Source organism: Orcinus orca, chromosome 5, assembly GCF_937001465.1.
Source record: "Orcinus orca chromosome 5, mOrcOrc1.1, whole genome shotgun sequence".
NCBI lineage: Eukaryota > Metazoa > Chordata > Mammalia > Artiodactyla > Delphinidae > Orcinus > Orcinus orca.
The window spans coordinates 108,644,954-108,660,705 of record NC_064563.1 but is presented as its reverse complement, the minus strand read 5'-3'; the positions used below and the strand labels follow the sequence as shown (position 1 = coordinate 108,660,705).

The 15,752-nt window shown below is 33.3% G+C and overlaps 1 protein-coding gene across 3 annotated transcripts in view; it reads left to right on the top strand.

Moving 5' to 3' along the window:
• The window catches only part of ZNF654 (zinc finger protein 654), a 94,649-nt gene that overhangs the window by 43,374 nt on the left and 35,523 nt on the right, over window positions 1-15,752 (top strand). The window lies entirely within an intron of this gene.

Here is a 15,752-nt window from a genome sequence, read left to right as displayed (position 1 = left end):
GAAGTAAAAACATTAACTCAAAAAGATATTGCCAACCCTATGTTCATTGCTATTTACAGTAGCCAAGATACGGAAGCAACCTAAGTGTCCACTGATAGATGAAAGGATAAAGAGATGTGATATGTATGTGTATGTGTGTATATGTATGTATATATATATGACTATTATCAGCCATAAAAAAGAATGCAGTTTTGCCATCTGTGACAACATGGATGGACCTTGAGGTTATTATGCTAAGTGAAATAAGTCAGACAGAGAAAGTCAAATACCCTAATGATTTCAGTTATATATGGAATCTAAAAGAAAGCAAAACAAAACTGAACTCATAGCTATAGAAAACAGATTGGTGGTTGCCATAGGTGGGGGTTGGGGGTAGGCCAAATGGGTGAAGGTGGTTAAAAGGTACAGACTTTCCAGTTATACAATAAATAGGTCATTGAATGTATGTATAGCTTGGTGACTATATAGTTAGTAATTTGTAAGATGCTAAGAGAGTAGATCTTGTAAGCTCTTATCACAGGAAAAAACATTATATGATGACGGATGTTAACTAGACTTGTTGTGGTGATCATTTTGTAATATATGCAAGTATCAAATTATTATATTGTGCACATGAAACTAATATAATGTTATATGTAAATTATATTGCAATTAAAAATTTTTCCTAGGATGAAGGTACCAAGGCAAACTTATATTTTTTAAATATTTAATAAAAACAAATATGTGACTCATCTTGGCTGTAGCTTATTGGTTATATTTTTCTTAAGCCATGGACTTTAGAAAAAGTTTTCCATTCTAATTTTGGAACTGGGGGAATGGAGTATAATTTCCTGCTGGTCTTATAGGGAATAATCACAAGTAAGTTTATTTTTGTTTCCTTTTTTACTTTCTTTTTGATTAAGATAGGTTTATAGGTGGAGATAAGTTTATAAGTTATGGGTGAGTTTTATAGGTTATTTAAATCAAGATCTCGTTAGGAAAATGTAAGTCATGCTAGGTAATTCAGTAGAGAGAATTTAATTTAATTTATAGAACCAGTTCATAGTTTGAAGATCTGAGAGAATAGACCAAGGAGAGGATGATGAACCTAGACTTAGCAACTAGTAGTTAAGTCGCTGTTAGTCCTGGAAATAAAAGGACAAAGGCACAAGGATGGAATACTAGAACTCGGAGACTGGAAATGGTTGATGAGGGGAAGAAGCATTGACTTGTGTGAGAGGAGACCTCAGAAGAAATATAATTACTGCTAAAGAGGTCCCAGAAGAAGAAGGGCAGGGGGAAAAGACCACTTATTCCTCCCTTCTTCCTAACTTTCAGTTTTCTACCATTGCCTCCCTTGATCAAACTTAACCATTAACCAGTTGGCTTCTGCATAACTGACAGAGATCTCTGGGGTATTTTCCCCCATCAGTTTAGGTAATAAAAATGTACTGAGAAGTCCTGGGATGGTAGTTATTGCCTCCCAGCCTCGAGGGAGGAACCAACAGTGTAGGAAACCACTGAAAAATCACATACTGTTCCAACACCTCAGGCCAACACAGTGAGGAGGAAAGTCATTCCCCTGAAAATGGGTCAGTTTTCATTCATCCAAGAAGGGTTGGGAGGACTGGAGCAGAGGGGACCATCACACGATACTGGGGTCAGGGTGGGGCTTGCTGGACCCCAAGCTGGCTCCTCAAACACCAAGGGAGAAAGAGATTCATTTCTTCTCTGGGGGAGGAGTTCTTGGTCACTAGGCTCAATTCTTACCCTTTATAAAGCTGTCACTTCCTTGGGTGAAACTTTCATCCTATAGGTTCATCACAAGGTTGTCAGCAGTGAGATGGATATGATTCTGTAGTGTGCTGATTGTTTTGGAGGTCAGAGACCTCTGTTTTTGAAAGATATTTTCACTGATTATTGAATTTTTGGTTGACAGGATTTTTATCCTCAGTACTTTAAAAGGTGTCCATCCATTGTTTTCTGGCTTGCACAATTTTTTTTTTCCTGATGAAAAGTCTGCTGTCCTTATTTTTGTTTCCCTGTATATAATGTGCCCTTTTTCTTTTTTTTTTTTTTTGAGTAGGTAACACATGTTCGTGTTTCAAAATTCAAAAATTATGCTGAGCATACAAGGAGCATACAAGTAGATATTGTTCAATTTACATCTTTCAATTTTGTTTACAGTGGAAACGCACTTAGTTCCATTTAGTTTCCATTTCCGTAGGCAAACAATGTAATTGTTCTCTTGGGTTTCCTTCCAGACATATTTTATGCATGTACAAGAAAAAAAATCATGTTTCCTTTTCCTCCATTTTACAAAAATGCTAGTGTAGTGTGCGCACTGTCTTGTACCCTTTCTTAATTCAGATATCTTCATTCAGATATTTTTCCCCATCATAGAAAAACTATCATCAGTCATTATAATGGTTGTAGAGTATTTAACTGTTATGGATATATAAAAATTTTAACTAACTGGTACTCTATTAATGGGTGTTTAGATTATGTTCCAATCTATTGCTGTTGTCAACAATAATGAATCTTGAATTTTAATGAATTGCCACGTATGAGTGACACTTGGAATATATACAGGCATACCTTGTTTTGTTGCACTCTGCTTAATTTGATTTGCAGATAACTGTGTTTTTTGCAAGTTGAAGGTTTGTGGCAACCCTGCGTTGAGCAGGTCTGTTGGTGCTCAACAGAATTTGCTCATTTCATGTCTTTTTGTCATGTTTTGGTAATTCTCATAATGTTTCACACTTTTTCATTATTATTACATTTGTTATTATCTGTGATCAGTGATCTGTGATGTTACTGCTACAACTCACTGAAGGCTCAAATGATGGTTAGCACTTTTTAGCAAGAAAACATTTTTAAATTAAGGTATATACTTTTTTATACATGACATTATTGCACACTTAATAGATTATAGTATAGTGTAAACATAACTTTTATATGCACTGGGAAACCAAAAAAGTCATGTGTCTTTATTGCAATATTTGCTTTATTGCAGTGATCTGGACCTGAATCTGCAATATCTGAGGTATACCTGTGCAAGGAGTTTTGTATATTGTACAGGTATCCTGGGAGAAGAATTGCTAGATCAAAGAGTCTTAGGTTTGTCATTTTGATAGTGCCAAATTTTCTCTGTAGAGTTGAGGCAATTTACAGTATTGCCAGCCATATAAGAGAGGACCTGTTTCCCTACACCTTTGTCAATGCATTGTTTTATAAATTTTTAAAATTATTATAATTTTCAAACCTATACAGAAGTAGAAGGAGTAGTATAATGAACTGCCCTTACCCATCACCAGCTTCAGTAATTATCAATATATCGTTAGTCTTCTTTCATCTATACCTCCACACTCTTTACCCATTGCTAGTTATCTATTTTTTATAGCTTTATTGAGGCATAATTTCCATGTCATTAAGTTCATGCAGTTTAAGTATAATTAAATGATTTATAGTAAATTTATAAAGTTGTGTAGCTGTCACCACAATCCAGTGTTACTACATTTTCTCCACCTCTAAAATATCCCTCATACTTACTTCCAGACAATTCCCAGCCCAAGGCAACTACTGATCTGTTTTCTATCTTAATAGAGCTGCTATACCTAGACATTTCGTGTAAACAATATGTCACAACATGTAGGCTTTTACATATGAGTACTTTCATTTAGAGTAATGTTTTTGAGGTTCATTCATGTTTTACCACTTATCAGTAGCTCATTCATTTTTGTGCTGGATAGTAATCCATTGTATGGATATAGTACATTTTGTTTTTACGATCAGCAATTGATGGATATATGGATTGTTTGCAGTTTTTTCGCTATGAACATTTGTGTACAAGTGGACAAATGTTTTTATTTCTCTTGAGTAGATACCTAGGGATGGAATTGCTAGATGCTATGATAAGTTTATGTTTAACTTTGGTTTAACATAGAACTGCCACACTGTTTCCAAAGTGACTAACTACACCATTTAAAATTCTAACCAGCTATCTAGAAAGGTTTCAGTGTCTCCATATGTTCACTAACACTTGTGATTATTTGTCTTTTTCATGATAGCTATTCCACTAGTTGTGTAATGGTATCTTATTTTGGTTTTAATTTGCACTTCCTCAGCACTGTTGATGGCAAATATCCTTTCATGTACCTGTATGCTATTGCATATCTTCTTTGGTAAAATGTCTGTTCAAATCTTTGCCCATTTTTAAATTGGATTGTTTGCCTTATTAAGTTGTAAGAGTTCTTTATATATTCTGGTTGCACATTTCTTTGTCAGATCTATGATTCGTAAATACTTTTACCTATTCTGTGGCTTGTCTTTTCATTTTCTTATTGGTGTCTTTTGGAATCTATTGCTGGTTTTAAGAAATTTGATTGTAATTTTCCTTGTGTAATATCTCTCACATTTCTTACTCTTAAATTTCTTGGAATTTTGGTTTTGTACTTTTTTACCAAATTTGGGAAATTCTCTCAAGAATTTTTTAGGAAAAAAAAAGAAGTAAGGTGGAAACTTATGGAGGTCTTTCACAGGATTATCATAAATTATATCCTACATTGCTTATTTGTCAGAATTTTCAGAATTCACTATTTAGACAACTGATAAGAAAGCTAAGAAAAAACATGTATCTATAGATACTTCACAAGAATATGTAGAAATGTATTTCCTTTCTTAAAATGAATTAAATAAATATTACAAATAAATTTTATTTTCAGTTGTAAAAAAAAAAAGAATTTTTTTAGAAATCACCATTATGTTTTCTTAAAGGACACCACTTGAAGGGAATCCACAGTTGACCCATACCTGACTGATTGTTCTATTCATTTTTTTCTGTCTTTTTGTGTGTGTGTTTTGTTTTAGTAATGCTATACCTTGTTTTCACTGATTTTATCTTCTGCAGAGTCTAATCTGACATTAATCCCATACAATGTATTTTTCATTTCAGACATTGGATTTTTTTATTTATGAAAGTTTTAATTGGGTCTTTTATGTCTTCCATTTCTCTGCTTAACCTGATTATTCTTTACCTTAGGAGTTGGCAGACTATGGCCCATGGGGTCAAATGCTGCCCATGGCTGTTTCTGGTTTTTTTGGGTTTTTTTTAATATGGCTCCCAAGCTAAGACTGGTCTTTATATTTTTAAGCAATGGTGTGTAAAAAAAAAAATGTGAGAGAGACTTAATGTGGCCCAGAAAGCCTAAAATATTATCTGGCAACCCAGGCTCCACCCTCAACATAATATAACATTGGAGGAATTTGAAGACAGTGGTGCACTGAAGGTCATGATAGCAACAACCCACATGATAGCAATAACACAAACTCACTTAACTCATGAGTAGATTTATTTAAATGCCCAACAGTAAAGGCTAGCAGAAGAAAAGGCTTGTCTGTTTCCAGGCACCAATTTTATTAACATCTGTTTATACTTTCATATATCATAAAGTCCAGCTTTCAGTCAAAAATTATAGACACATAAAAAAGAAAAAAATGCACTATCAAGAGACAAAGCAGTTTGTAGAATCAAATTTAGATATAAAGATCTAGTGGGAAAAATGGATAACATGGTTGAACATATTGAGAATTCCAGCAGAGAGCTGGGACACTTTTTAAGAAAGATTCATATGAAAATGCTGGAAGTAAAAGATATAGTAACAGATTAAGAATGCCTCTGATGTGCTCATCAGTAGAGTCAACACAACACAATTGTGGAAAGAATGAATGAACTCAAATATAGGTCAGAATAAATTACCCAAACTAAATGACAAAGAGAAAAAGAGAAGAAAACAACAGAGCATCTAAGAGTGTTGGGAAAATATGAAATTGTATAACATACGTCTGTTAGAATCCCAGAAAGAGAAGAAAAATGAGGCAGAAGAAGTATAAAATAGTAGCCATGAAGTTTTCAAATATAATGAAAGATGTTAAACCACAGGTCTAAGAAACTCAGAACAACAAACAGGATAATTTCAAACTCTCTCAGACTACCACCTAGGTCCCCTAGGTGCATCACATTCAAACTCAAAAAATCACAGAGAAAATCTTGAAGGCCACCAGAGAACAAAGACATTACCTAATTTAGAAAGCTACAGCAGGCATCTCAGAAACTATGCAAGCCAGAACACAGTCAAGTGACATCTTTAAAGTGCTGAAAGAACAATTCTTTCAACTATCAGTTCGAGAGGGAGAAATAAAGATGTTTTTGGGGAAGCAAAAACTGAAAGACTTATTCCCAGAAGACCTGAACTACAAAAAAAAGTAGTACAAGTATGATGCCAGACAGAAAATCTACCTAAAGAAATGAGATCTGAAAATGGTACAAGCTTGAAGATGCGGTTGACCCTTGAATGGTGGAGGGGTTAGGGGCACCAACCTCCCACACAGTCGAAAATTCATGTAGAACTTTACAGTCAGGCTTCCATTTCTGCAATTCTGCATCCATGGATTCAGCCAATCACAGATTGCATAGTACTTCAGTACATATTTATTGAAAGAAATCTGCATATAAGTGGACCTTCACAGTTCAAATCTATGTTGTTTAAGGGCCAACTGTAAATATAAAATTGAATTTAAAAAATTTTTAGTCACTGTGAAACGTAACTGTTTAATGCAGGGGTTGGCAAACATTTTTTTTTTTTTTTTAAAGGCCATATACTTTAGCCTTGCAGATCATAGAGTAACTACTCAACTCTGCTCTTGTAGCACCAAGGTAGCCATAGACAACATAAGTGAATGCATGTGGCTGTGTTCCAGTAAAACTTTTACAGAAACTGGCAGCCAGCCTATGGGTTATATTTTCTAAGTGCTGAGATTAAAGCAAAAATTGTAGTGAAGTATTGTTTGTAGCATGTAAAATTTAAATGAATGACAAAAAGAGCACAAGGATTATTATATTATACTGAAAGCAGCATAATATAATTTGAAGGTAGGCTAGGACTTATATATAAGGTAAACCCTAGAGTAATCACTAAAAACATTGAATACAGAGATGGATATATTAAGCGAAAATAGAGATAAAATGGAATCATAAAATCACTCAATCCAAAAGAAGGGGGAAGAAGCATCAAATGGAGCAATGAACAGAGAACAAATCCATGGTAGGTTTTAATCCAAGCAATATATGTAAATTGCCTAAACCTATTAAAAAAGACAAATTAGTTGGATAAAAAAGCAAGTTCCAACAGATATATATCCATACCCCTACACCCTTTTTTAGATAAACAGGTACACACTTTTCTACACTCTGCTTTTTTCACTTAATATTATATCTTGGAGATCACTCCATAGTGATACAGAGATAGTCCAAATTCCTTTTTACATCTTACAATATTGGGTAGATGTACCATAGTTCATTCAACATGCCTTCTATTGATAAGTATTTGGATTGCTTCCATTGTTTTCCTATTACAAGTAGTGCTATGAGTAATATCCATTGGCATACATCTTTTTGTATGTTTGCCAGTAGATTTTTGGGGTAGGCTCCTAGAATCTGTGTCAAAGGATGAATAGATATGTAATTTTGCTAAGTAATCTCAAAGTTCCCTTTATACAGCTTGTACCATTTTGCATTCTCACCCATAAAATAAAGCTTTACCTCCGACCTCACCACAGTTTTTTGTTGTCAAACTTTTGATTTTTTGCTAAGCTAATAGGAGAGAAATGGCACGTCAATGTGGTTTTAATTTGTATTTTTCTTATTGTGAGTGAAGGTGAACACCCTTTTGCATATACTTAAAGACTATTTTGTTTCATTTTCCATGAGCTACCTGTTTATATTATCTCAAGCCCATTTTCTATAAGTTAGTTGGACTTTTTCTTCTCAGTTTTCATAAACTCTTTATGTATTAGGGATATTAACCCCTTCCTCTGATACTAGTTACAAATGTATATGTTTTCATTTATGTTTTGCTTTCCTTATGGCAATTATACTTTTAGACATTTTAAAATGTAATTAAAATTTATCAGTGTTCTGTTGCTTCTGACTTTTGAGTCATAGTTAAGAAAAAGTTCTCTATAACCAAGTTATATGTGATTACTTCTGATATTTGTAGTGTTTAATTTTTTATATTTAGGTTTTTTTATCCATTTTGAATTTTTTCTTATGTTTGGAAATTGGAGTGAATCAATTTTGTCTTTTAGTATTGGGCTATCTGATATGGAGTAAACATTTTCCCTGATTTGAGATGCTGTTTTTGTCATATACTCATTTTTCACATTCAGTTGTCCTATTTTTGGATTTTCCATTTGATTTCATTAGGCTATTTGTTGATGTGTCAGTATAATGCTAGTTGAATCATAAAGGCTTTACAAAATGTTTTAATATTGGCAAGTTCCTTTTCATTGCTCATGCTATTTCATGGTTTTCCTAGATATTAACTTTGTAATCAACTTTCTACTTTCAGAAAAACTTGAAGTTATGTAAATTTATAAATTAGGAGAATTTAATATTTAACTTACTGAAGTATATATTTTATATGCTCTTTATCTTCCTCCACTTCAAAAACACTGGAACACTAAGGCTGAAACTTCTCCTTCCAACTTTAATGTTTATTGATGCCATGTATTTTTGCTATGACTTTTAAAAGCCCAGATGAAATTATTATTATTGCTTCATGCTGTCAAATGTTTTAGCCTATATGCTTACTAATTTGCATCTTAGACTCTTCTTGCTAATTTAATTACCTGTGTCTTTGTAAACTGTCTTTATTATTCTCTGGTTGTTTATATATTGTTCTTTGTATTTGGCATTTTATAGCTTACTGTGATTAGCTAGGTATAGATTTATTTTTATTAATCATTATTGAGATTTTCTGGGCTTCCTGTACCTGAGGATTGGTATCTTTCATCAGTTATGAAAAAATTCTTACCCAGTTTTTGTCTTAGCTTCATTCTCTCATTCTTTTTTTTTTTTTTTTTGAAGTGTGATTAGGGATGTTAGACTTGTACACTCCATTCCTCATGTCTTTAACTCTTGCCTGTATTTTCCATTTCTTTGTCTCTCTGTATTGCACTTTATTTTTTTACAGATCTTTCTGTTTACCAGTTCTTTCTTCAGCTGTGTCTAATCTGCAATTAAATATGTTCATTGGCTTTTAATTTCATTGATTTTACTTTTTATTTCTATAATTTTTTGACTGCTATTTTTTATTATTTTAATATTACTTTATTCCTTAATATTATCCTCATTTTATATTCTGGGTCTGGTTTAAATATATAAAGTCTTCATGGACTTTCTGTTGCTTCTTGCTCATGGTGTTGTGTTTCCTTATATACTGTGGTTTTTATTGTCATCATCATTATTATTTACATTGTGAATTTGTATTTTCTTGGAATAAATTTATTTGCAAAAATTGAGGCCTGAATTTGAAGTGGATATTTAGAAAGGATCTACATTTGTTTCTGGCAGGGACCTGGAGATATTACTAGTCCAGGACCAATCTTAGCTAAATTCTTGGCTTGAGAATTTTTGGACCATGTACGCAATATGAATTCAGGTGACAACCTATATGAGAGGATTTTAAAACTAGATTTTTTTTTTTTTTCTTTTCCAGGTTAGTTCAAAGTGCAACCAGACAGTTTTCCTTAACAGTCTTAGAAATGTGGTGAAGTTGGTGGGAGGAGCATATTGGCATAGCTGTTTGAAGTTTTAGTCAAGGCAAAAGCCAGCTGTTTTATCCAGCATTTTACTTGTTTTCTGATGGTGAATCGCTAAGGGTACTAGTCTGTCATACTTTAGAGAAACTAATGTTTTATACTGATACAGTTTATCAGTATATAGTTGAAAAAAAAAACTATGAACCTCTTCTTTCCTCACTAAAGACGTTACTGAAGAAAGTATTTTGAAGATAAATGCATTGGAATGCTTGAGTATGACAAAGTAAATGCTCTTTGTTAATATTAAGTAGTGCTGGGACTTCCCTGGTGGTCCAGTGGTTAAGACTCCACACTTCCACTACAGCAGGTGCAGGTTTGTTCTCTGGTCAGGGAACTAAGGTCCCACATGCTGCACAGGCATGGCCAAAGGAAAAAAAAAAAAAAAAAAAGATTAAGTACTGCTGAGTTGAAACATCTATATGATCAAAGATTTAGAGTTAGTAAGTGTAGAAGAAATTGTTAAAAATGAGTGTTTAAAGTGTGGGCAATAACATTTTATTCTATTCTTATTTAATTCATGTAGAACAGACCTAATTTTCTTTGGCTTAAATTAGTAAGTGGATTTCTTGTATTTGGATAGTTAAGCATCATAATTTAGTGGAATTTTCCTATGGCAGATAAATGCACAAATCCACATTCTTATATTTTAGTGTGAAAATTACTTATCTGCTTCAGAGACCCAAAAAAGAAAAGTAATTCTGGTCATAATTACCAATCTATTTATGTGTGCCTTTGTATTTTAAGAAGTCTGGCACCTTATTACCACTTGTAATATATGTGAAGTCTGGTAAACACTTGTAATATATTGTCTGAATTCCAAGCAACCCAAGGATAGAATATAGTTTGTTTCATAAATGGAGACTTTAGTGATATTCTAGTTATTTAAACTTACATAGCTAATAGGAATATACTGATTGATGAAAGTCAAATAAAAATGATGGTAAAAGGTATACTTTTTTAAATTCAAAGGGCATGCCATCTATAATATACTTGTCCCACTGCAAATAATTTATGTTTTTATATAAATCATTTTACCTAGGTATTTCTATTTTGAGTAATTATTTCAATTTAGGTGAATGAACTGTAGGTAACCCATAATTTGGACTAATATTAATTATAAGTGGTTAATGTACAGACTATGACATATTAAGCATTATACCAAATATTTTATTACACAAACATTAAACACTATATGAAACATATTCAACATTAAAAACCAATATAACATTATACAATAATAAATTTTTGGAAAGAAACATTTTGATGAATTTAGTTAGATATCTTAAAAAATCTTCATAATTTAAGTGAGGAAAAATTGGTGTCTTACATATCAACAAAATTGACATATGCAGAGCTGAGAAGAACAAATCTGTGAAGACCTCAGGTTTCTTCTTAGATTGTTGAAGGAAACTTTGATGGCAATGTTAATAATAGAAGTAGTAGTACTATATTATTATTAGCATGCACCTATAGCACCTCCAGGGATTGTTTTAAGTGCTTTACAAGAGGTAGCTACAGTTATTGTTCCTGTTTTATAAATAAAGAAACCGAGGCACAGAGATATTAAGTGACTTGCCCAGGGTCACATATCAAGGAAATGGTGGTGCTGAGATTGAAACCCAGTGTGGCTGTAGACCATGGGTGAGTAAAGGGCCAGATAGCAAGTATTTTTAGGCTTAACTCATAAGGTCTCTGTGGCCACTACTCAGTTCTATTATCTAGTATGAAAGCAACCATAGTCAATATGTAAATATATGGGTGTGGTTCTGTTTGAATAATAATGTACTTATTGACAGTAATATTTAAATTTCATGTAATTTTTACCTGTTAGGAAACATTATTCTCTTGGGTTTTTTGTTTTGTTTTGTTTTGGGGGGGGGTTGTTTGTTTTTGCCTTTTTTTTTTTTTTTTTTTTTTTTTTGTGGTACGCGGGCCTCTCACTGTTGTGGCCTCTCCCATTGCGGAGCACAGGCTCCGGATGCGCAGGCTCAGCGGCCATGGCTCACAGGCCCAGCCACTCCGCGGCATGTGGGATCTTCCCGGACCGGGGCACGAACCCGTGTCCCCTGCATCGGCAGGCGGACTCTCAACCACTGCGCCACCAGGAAAGCCCGTCTTTGTTTTTTGACAGTTTAAATATGGCTAACTATTCTTATCTCATGTATTATACAACAACAGGCCTTCCTGCTCTAGACTGCTATGTATATTTTGGAGTCCTACCTTGTTCTATTGTGGACTCATTTACTCTGCATCTTGTAGAGTTTGCCTCCTTGAGGGCTAGACAATTTGATCTCTAAACACTTAGTTGATCCTTTACACTAGGCAATAGGAAATTCAACAGGTCTTAGACAAGAATTTTCTACTTCTACATATACTCTAGGTTTTTCCCTTAGTGATTTCACTACTATGTAAATACTTGTTGACTTTCCTGAATCTTACCCTCAGGCAGAGTTAGCTAGACCATATTGTTTTATCATTATTTACTTATTTTGCATATAGTTTTTCTCATTTTAATGTCATTATAATGGACTTGGGCCTTGTTATTGAGGTAGCTGATAGTGAGGCATATACAGATCTCTTGTAATGTTGGCTCCCCTTTCATGTTCACATAATACAGACATAATTCTGCATATTTAGATTATCTACAAGGTCATATTAATCTGCACATTCATCTCTAAATTTACTGCCATAGCATATTTTATTTCTACTAAAAACCTTTGTATCTCTTCCTCCTTCAATAGAATTAAGTGGTCTACCAGTCAGTACTATCTACTCAATGTAATGATGCAATTTCTACCCCATTCTACCTAGTACAAAGTTAACACCTCCTTGTTTCAACATGTTATAATAGTGATACATGCAAAGTACAGTACTATGATAGTACAGAAGAATCACCTATGTATTAGTCTGGAGAGAAGCAAGGGAGTTTTTAGGCTAAGTTCCTAGGTGGAATCGTATAAATAGGTCTTGAGGAAGCAACAGATCTAAACACCTTTAAGCACACAGGAGTTTTAGGCTATGTAGGAAAGTTTGCTGCAATTTGAGCATGGAATTTAGTAATATCTGTGTGTAAAAGTAGTTTTGGATCAGACATAAAGGTTCTTAATGTCAAAATAAGGAATCTGAATTTCCTCCTCTTCATCAGTGATCTCAAATACCTAAATAAAATAGAATGGGAATATAAGTAATAAATAAGTCAAGTAGGCAGTGTGCTGGGGAAATGGGAGATGGATGGAGACTGACAAATTGGAAGAGAGGTCCATGCCCTGACTAAAGGCAGTAGCTGCTCAGCTTATTTTGCTATGGAGAGATGCAAGCCCTGTGTTACAGGGGTTCCTCTTTATCAAGAGCTCAGAGAAATCTGCATTTAATCTGAAATACCACAGTTTTTAAATATTGGAAGCTAAAATATTTTTTAAAAATATTTGATCTATATAAACAAATGTGTCAGCTGAAGGTCTTTGCTTTAGATGGTAAAATCTACACAGCAAGTGTTAAGTCTGTAAGTAGATCATTCTGTGTTTTAGGAAGATAACAATGGCAGCCATGTTGAACATGGATTTTAGGTAAGTGTGGAATAGCAAGACAGGAGATAGGGTCTATTAGAAGTTTAAAGATGAGATAGATGTGAATTAATGCTTTATTAATAGGGATGGAGAAGATTCCAGAAGTACGTTGATGGTGCTATTTTATACTTACTTATTGATGGTAAAATAAATACATAATGGTTGATAATGAAAAATAATTCTCCTTTTATCCCTGACCCCTAGTTTCTTTTTCCCCTATGTAAAGGCAACTGTTTTTACCAGTTCGTTGCATATCCCTCTAGTAGTCTGGCAATATGCATTGGTGTACATGTGCCTTCTACTCTCTCCCTTCCTTTACACCAGTGATAATGTAATGAATAGATTTCTCCATCTTTGTTTAATAATATATGCTGGAATTTTCCCCTTATCTATTCATATAGATGTAAATATATTCTCAATAATATTCTCATTAATATTTGTGTTATATTTCACTTCATGGGTATATTACAATTTAACCAGTCCCTTGTGGTAGACATTTAGTATGTTTCCATTGTTTTACTGCTACAAACCATCTGTGGATGCATATCCATATATATGTGTGTCTTTGAACTTATGTGTGTATTATTTGGAGGATTAAATTCTTATAAATGGAAATGGTAAGTCTAGTGGTATGTGTGTGTTTAAAATTTTGTTGACTATTACTATGTTGCCTTTAAAAGTAGTACCACTTATCATCCCTCCAACTAGATAGCAGAGCCTATTTCTGTACTTCAGAGCCATCATGGGATATATCAACATTTTTATTTTTGTAAATAAGATAGGAGAGATGACATTTCATCTTTATAATTTCACTTATTTAATTATAGAGAATCTTTTCATATTTGAAAAAAAATCCACTTGCGTTTCTTTTCTGTGGTCTTCTCTCCCAGTTTTCTACTAGGTTGTTAACTGTTTTTTTTTAAAACAAAAATTACTTATATAAGCTTTTTAATTAAGGAAATCAGCAAAGATTCTCAGTGTATTATTTTACTTTTGACTGCTTTTATGTGGTTTTGTTCTGTTGACATTTAAAAATTTTAAGTAGTCAAATTTATAAATATATCAGTTTATGGAGTATGGTTACTATACTGTATTTAGAAGGGTCTTTGTAATTATTGTGTAATACCTAGGTCTTTTATATAATTTTAAAATTCTCAGTTATATTCTACATTTGCATTTGTATTTTAAAAGTTGTCTTTATTAGTGATTTGCTTTGATTAAAGGCAAAAAGTAAAAAGACAAGAAATAATACATGTTGGCATGGATGCAGAGAAAAGGGAACCTTTGTACACTGTTAGTGGGAATGTAAATTGGTGCAGACAGTCTGGAGGTTCCTCAAAAAATTAAAATTGGAACTATCATATGATCCAGCAATTCCACTTCAGTATTTATCCAAAGAAAATGAAAACACTAACTCAAAAAGATATATGCACCCCATGTTTATTGCAGCATTATTTACAAGAGCTGAGATGTGGAAACAACCTAAGTGTGTCTATCAGTGGATTAGTGGATAAAGAAGATGTGGTATATATACACAATCAAACATTATTTAGCCATTAAAAAAATGCAGTATTGCCATTTGTGACAGCGTGGATGAACCTTAAGGGCATTATGCTAAGTGAAATAAGTCAGATAAAGACAAATACTGTATGAGCTCACCTATATGTTGAATTTTAAGACAAAAAAACCCCAAGAACCCCCAAAATACCAAGCTCATAGATACAGAGAGCAGATTAGTGGTTGCCAGAGGTGGGGGGTGGGGAGTAGGCAGAATGCATGAAGCGAGACAAAAGGTACAGACTTCCAGTTATAAAATAAATAAATCATGGAGATGTATTAATAATACACAGCATGGTGACTATAGTTAATAATACTATGTTGCGTATTTGAAAATTGCTAAGGGAATAAATCTTAAAAGTTCTCATCACAAGAAAAAAATTGCAACTATGTATGGTGATGGATGTTAACTAGACTTACTGTGATCATTTCACAATATATACAAATGTTGAATCATTATGTTGTACAGCTGACACCAATATATTGTTGTGTGTCAATTATGCCTCAAAAAAAGGCGCCAAAAGTGTTTTAAAAAATATGACTTCAGGTATTCCTAGTTGAGTCTTCTAGGTTAATAAAATTTAAAATTTTTCAGGGATTCGTCATTGTGATACTTTAGGATTACTAAATAATATTAAATAATTTTTAATAGTTTTCCATGCTCATGATTAGGAAATAAGTTATATTTCTGCCTGTGTGAACTCATGAATTGTTAAAGGCACATAAAGTACTTAGTAACAGTATTTTCCAAATAATTTATTTAAAAAGGAGGAACCACAGAGTTTGGACAACTTATCATAAATGGGATAATCAAGGTAAGCCTAGGGTTTGAGGACCATGTGTCATGTATTAGGTATAAAATTGGTGATATTGCTATAACATAAATGTTGGCTGAGACTTTTCATTGTGCCTCTTATATTTTTGGGTCAGTTTTACCACCCCTTGTATCTCTTTGAAAAACAATCAGATTTTGAGTTTTCTCTGGGGTCC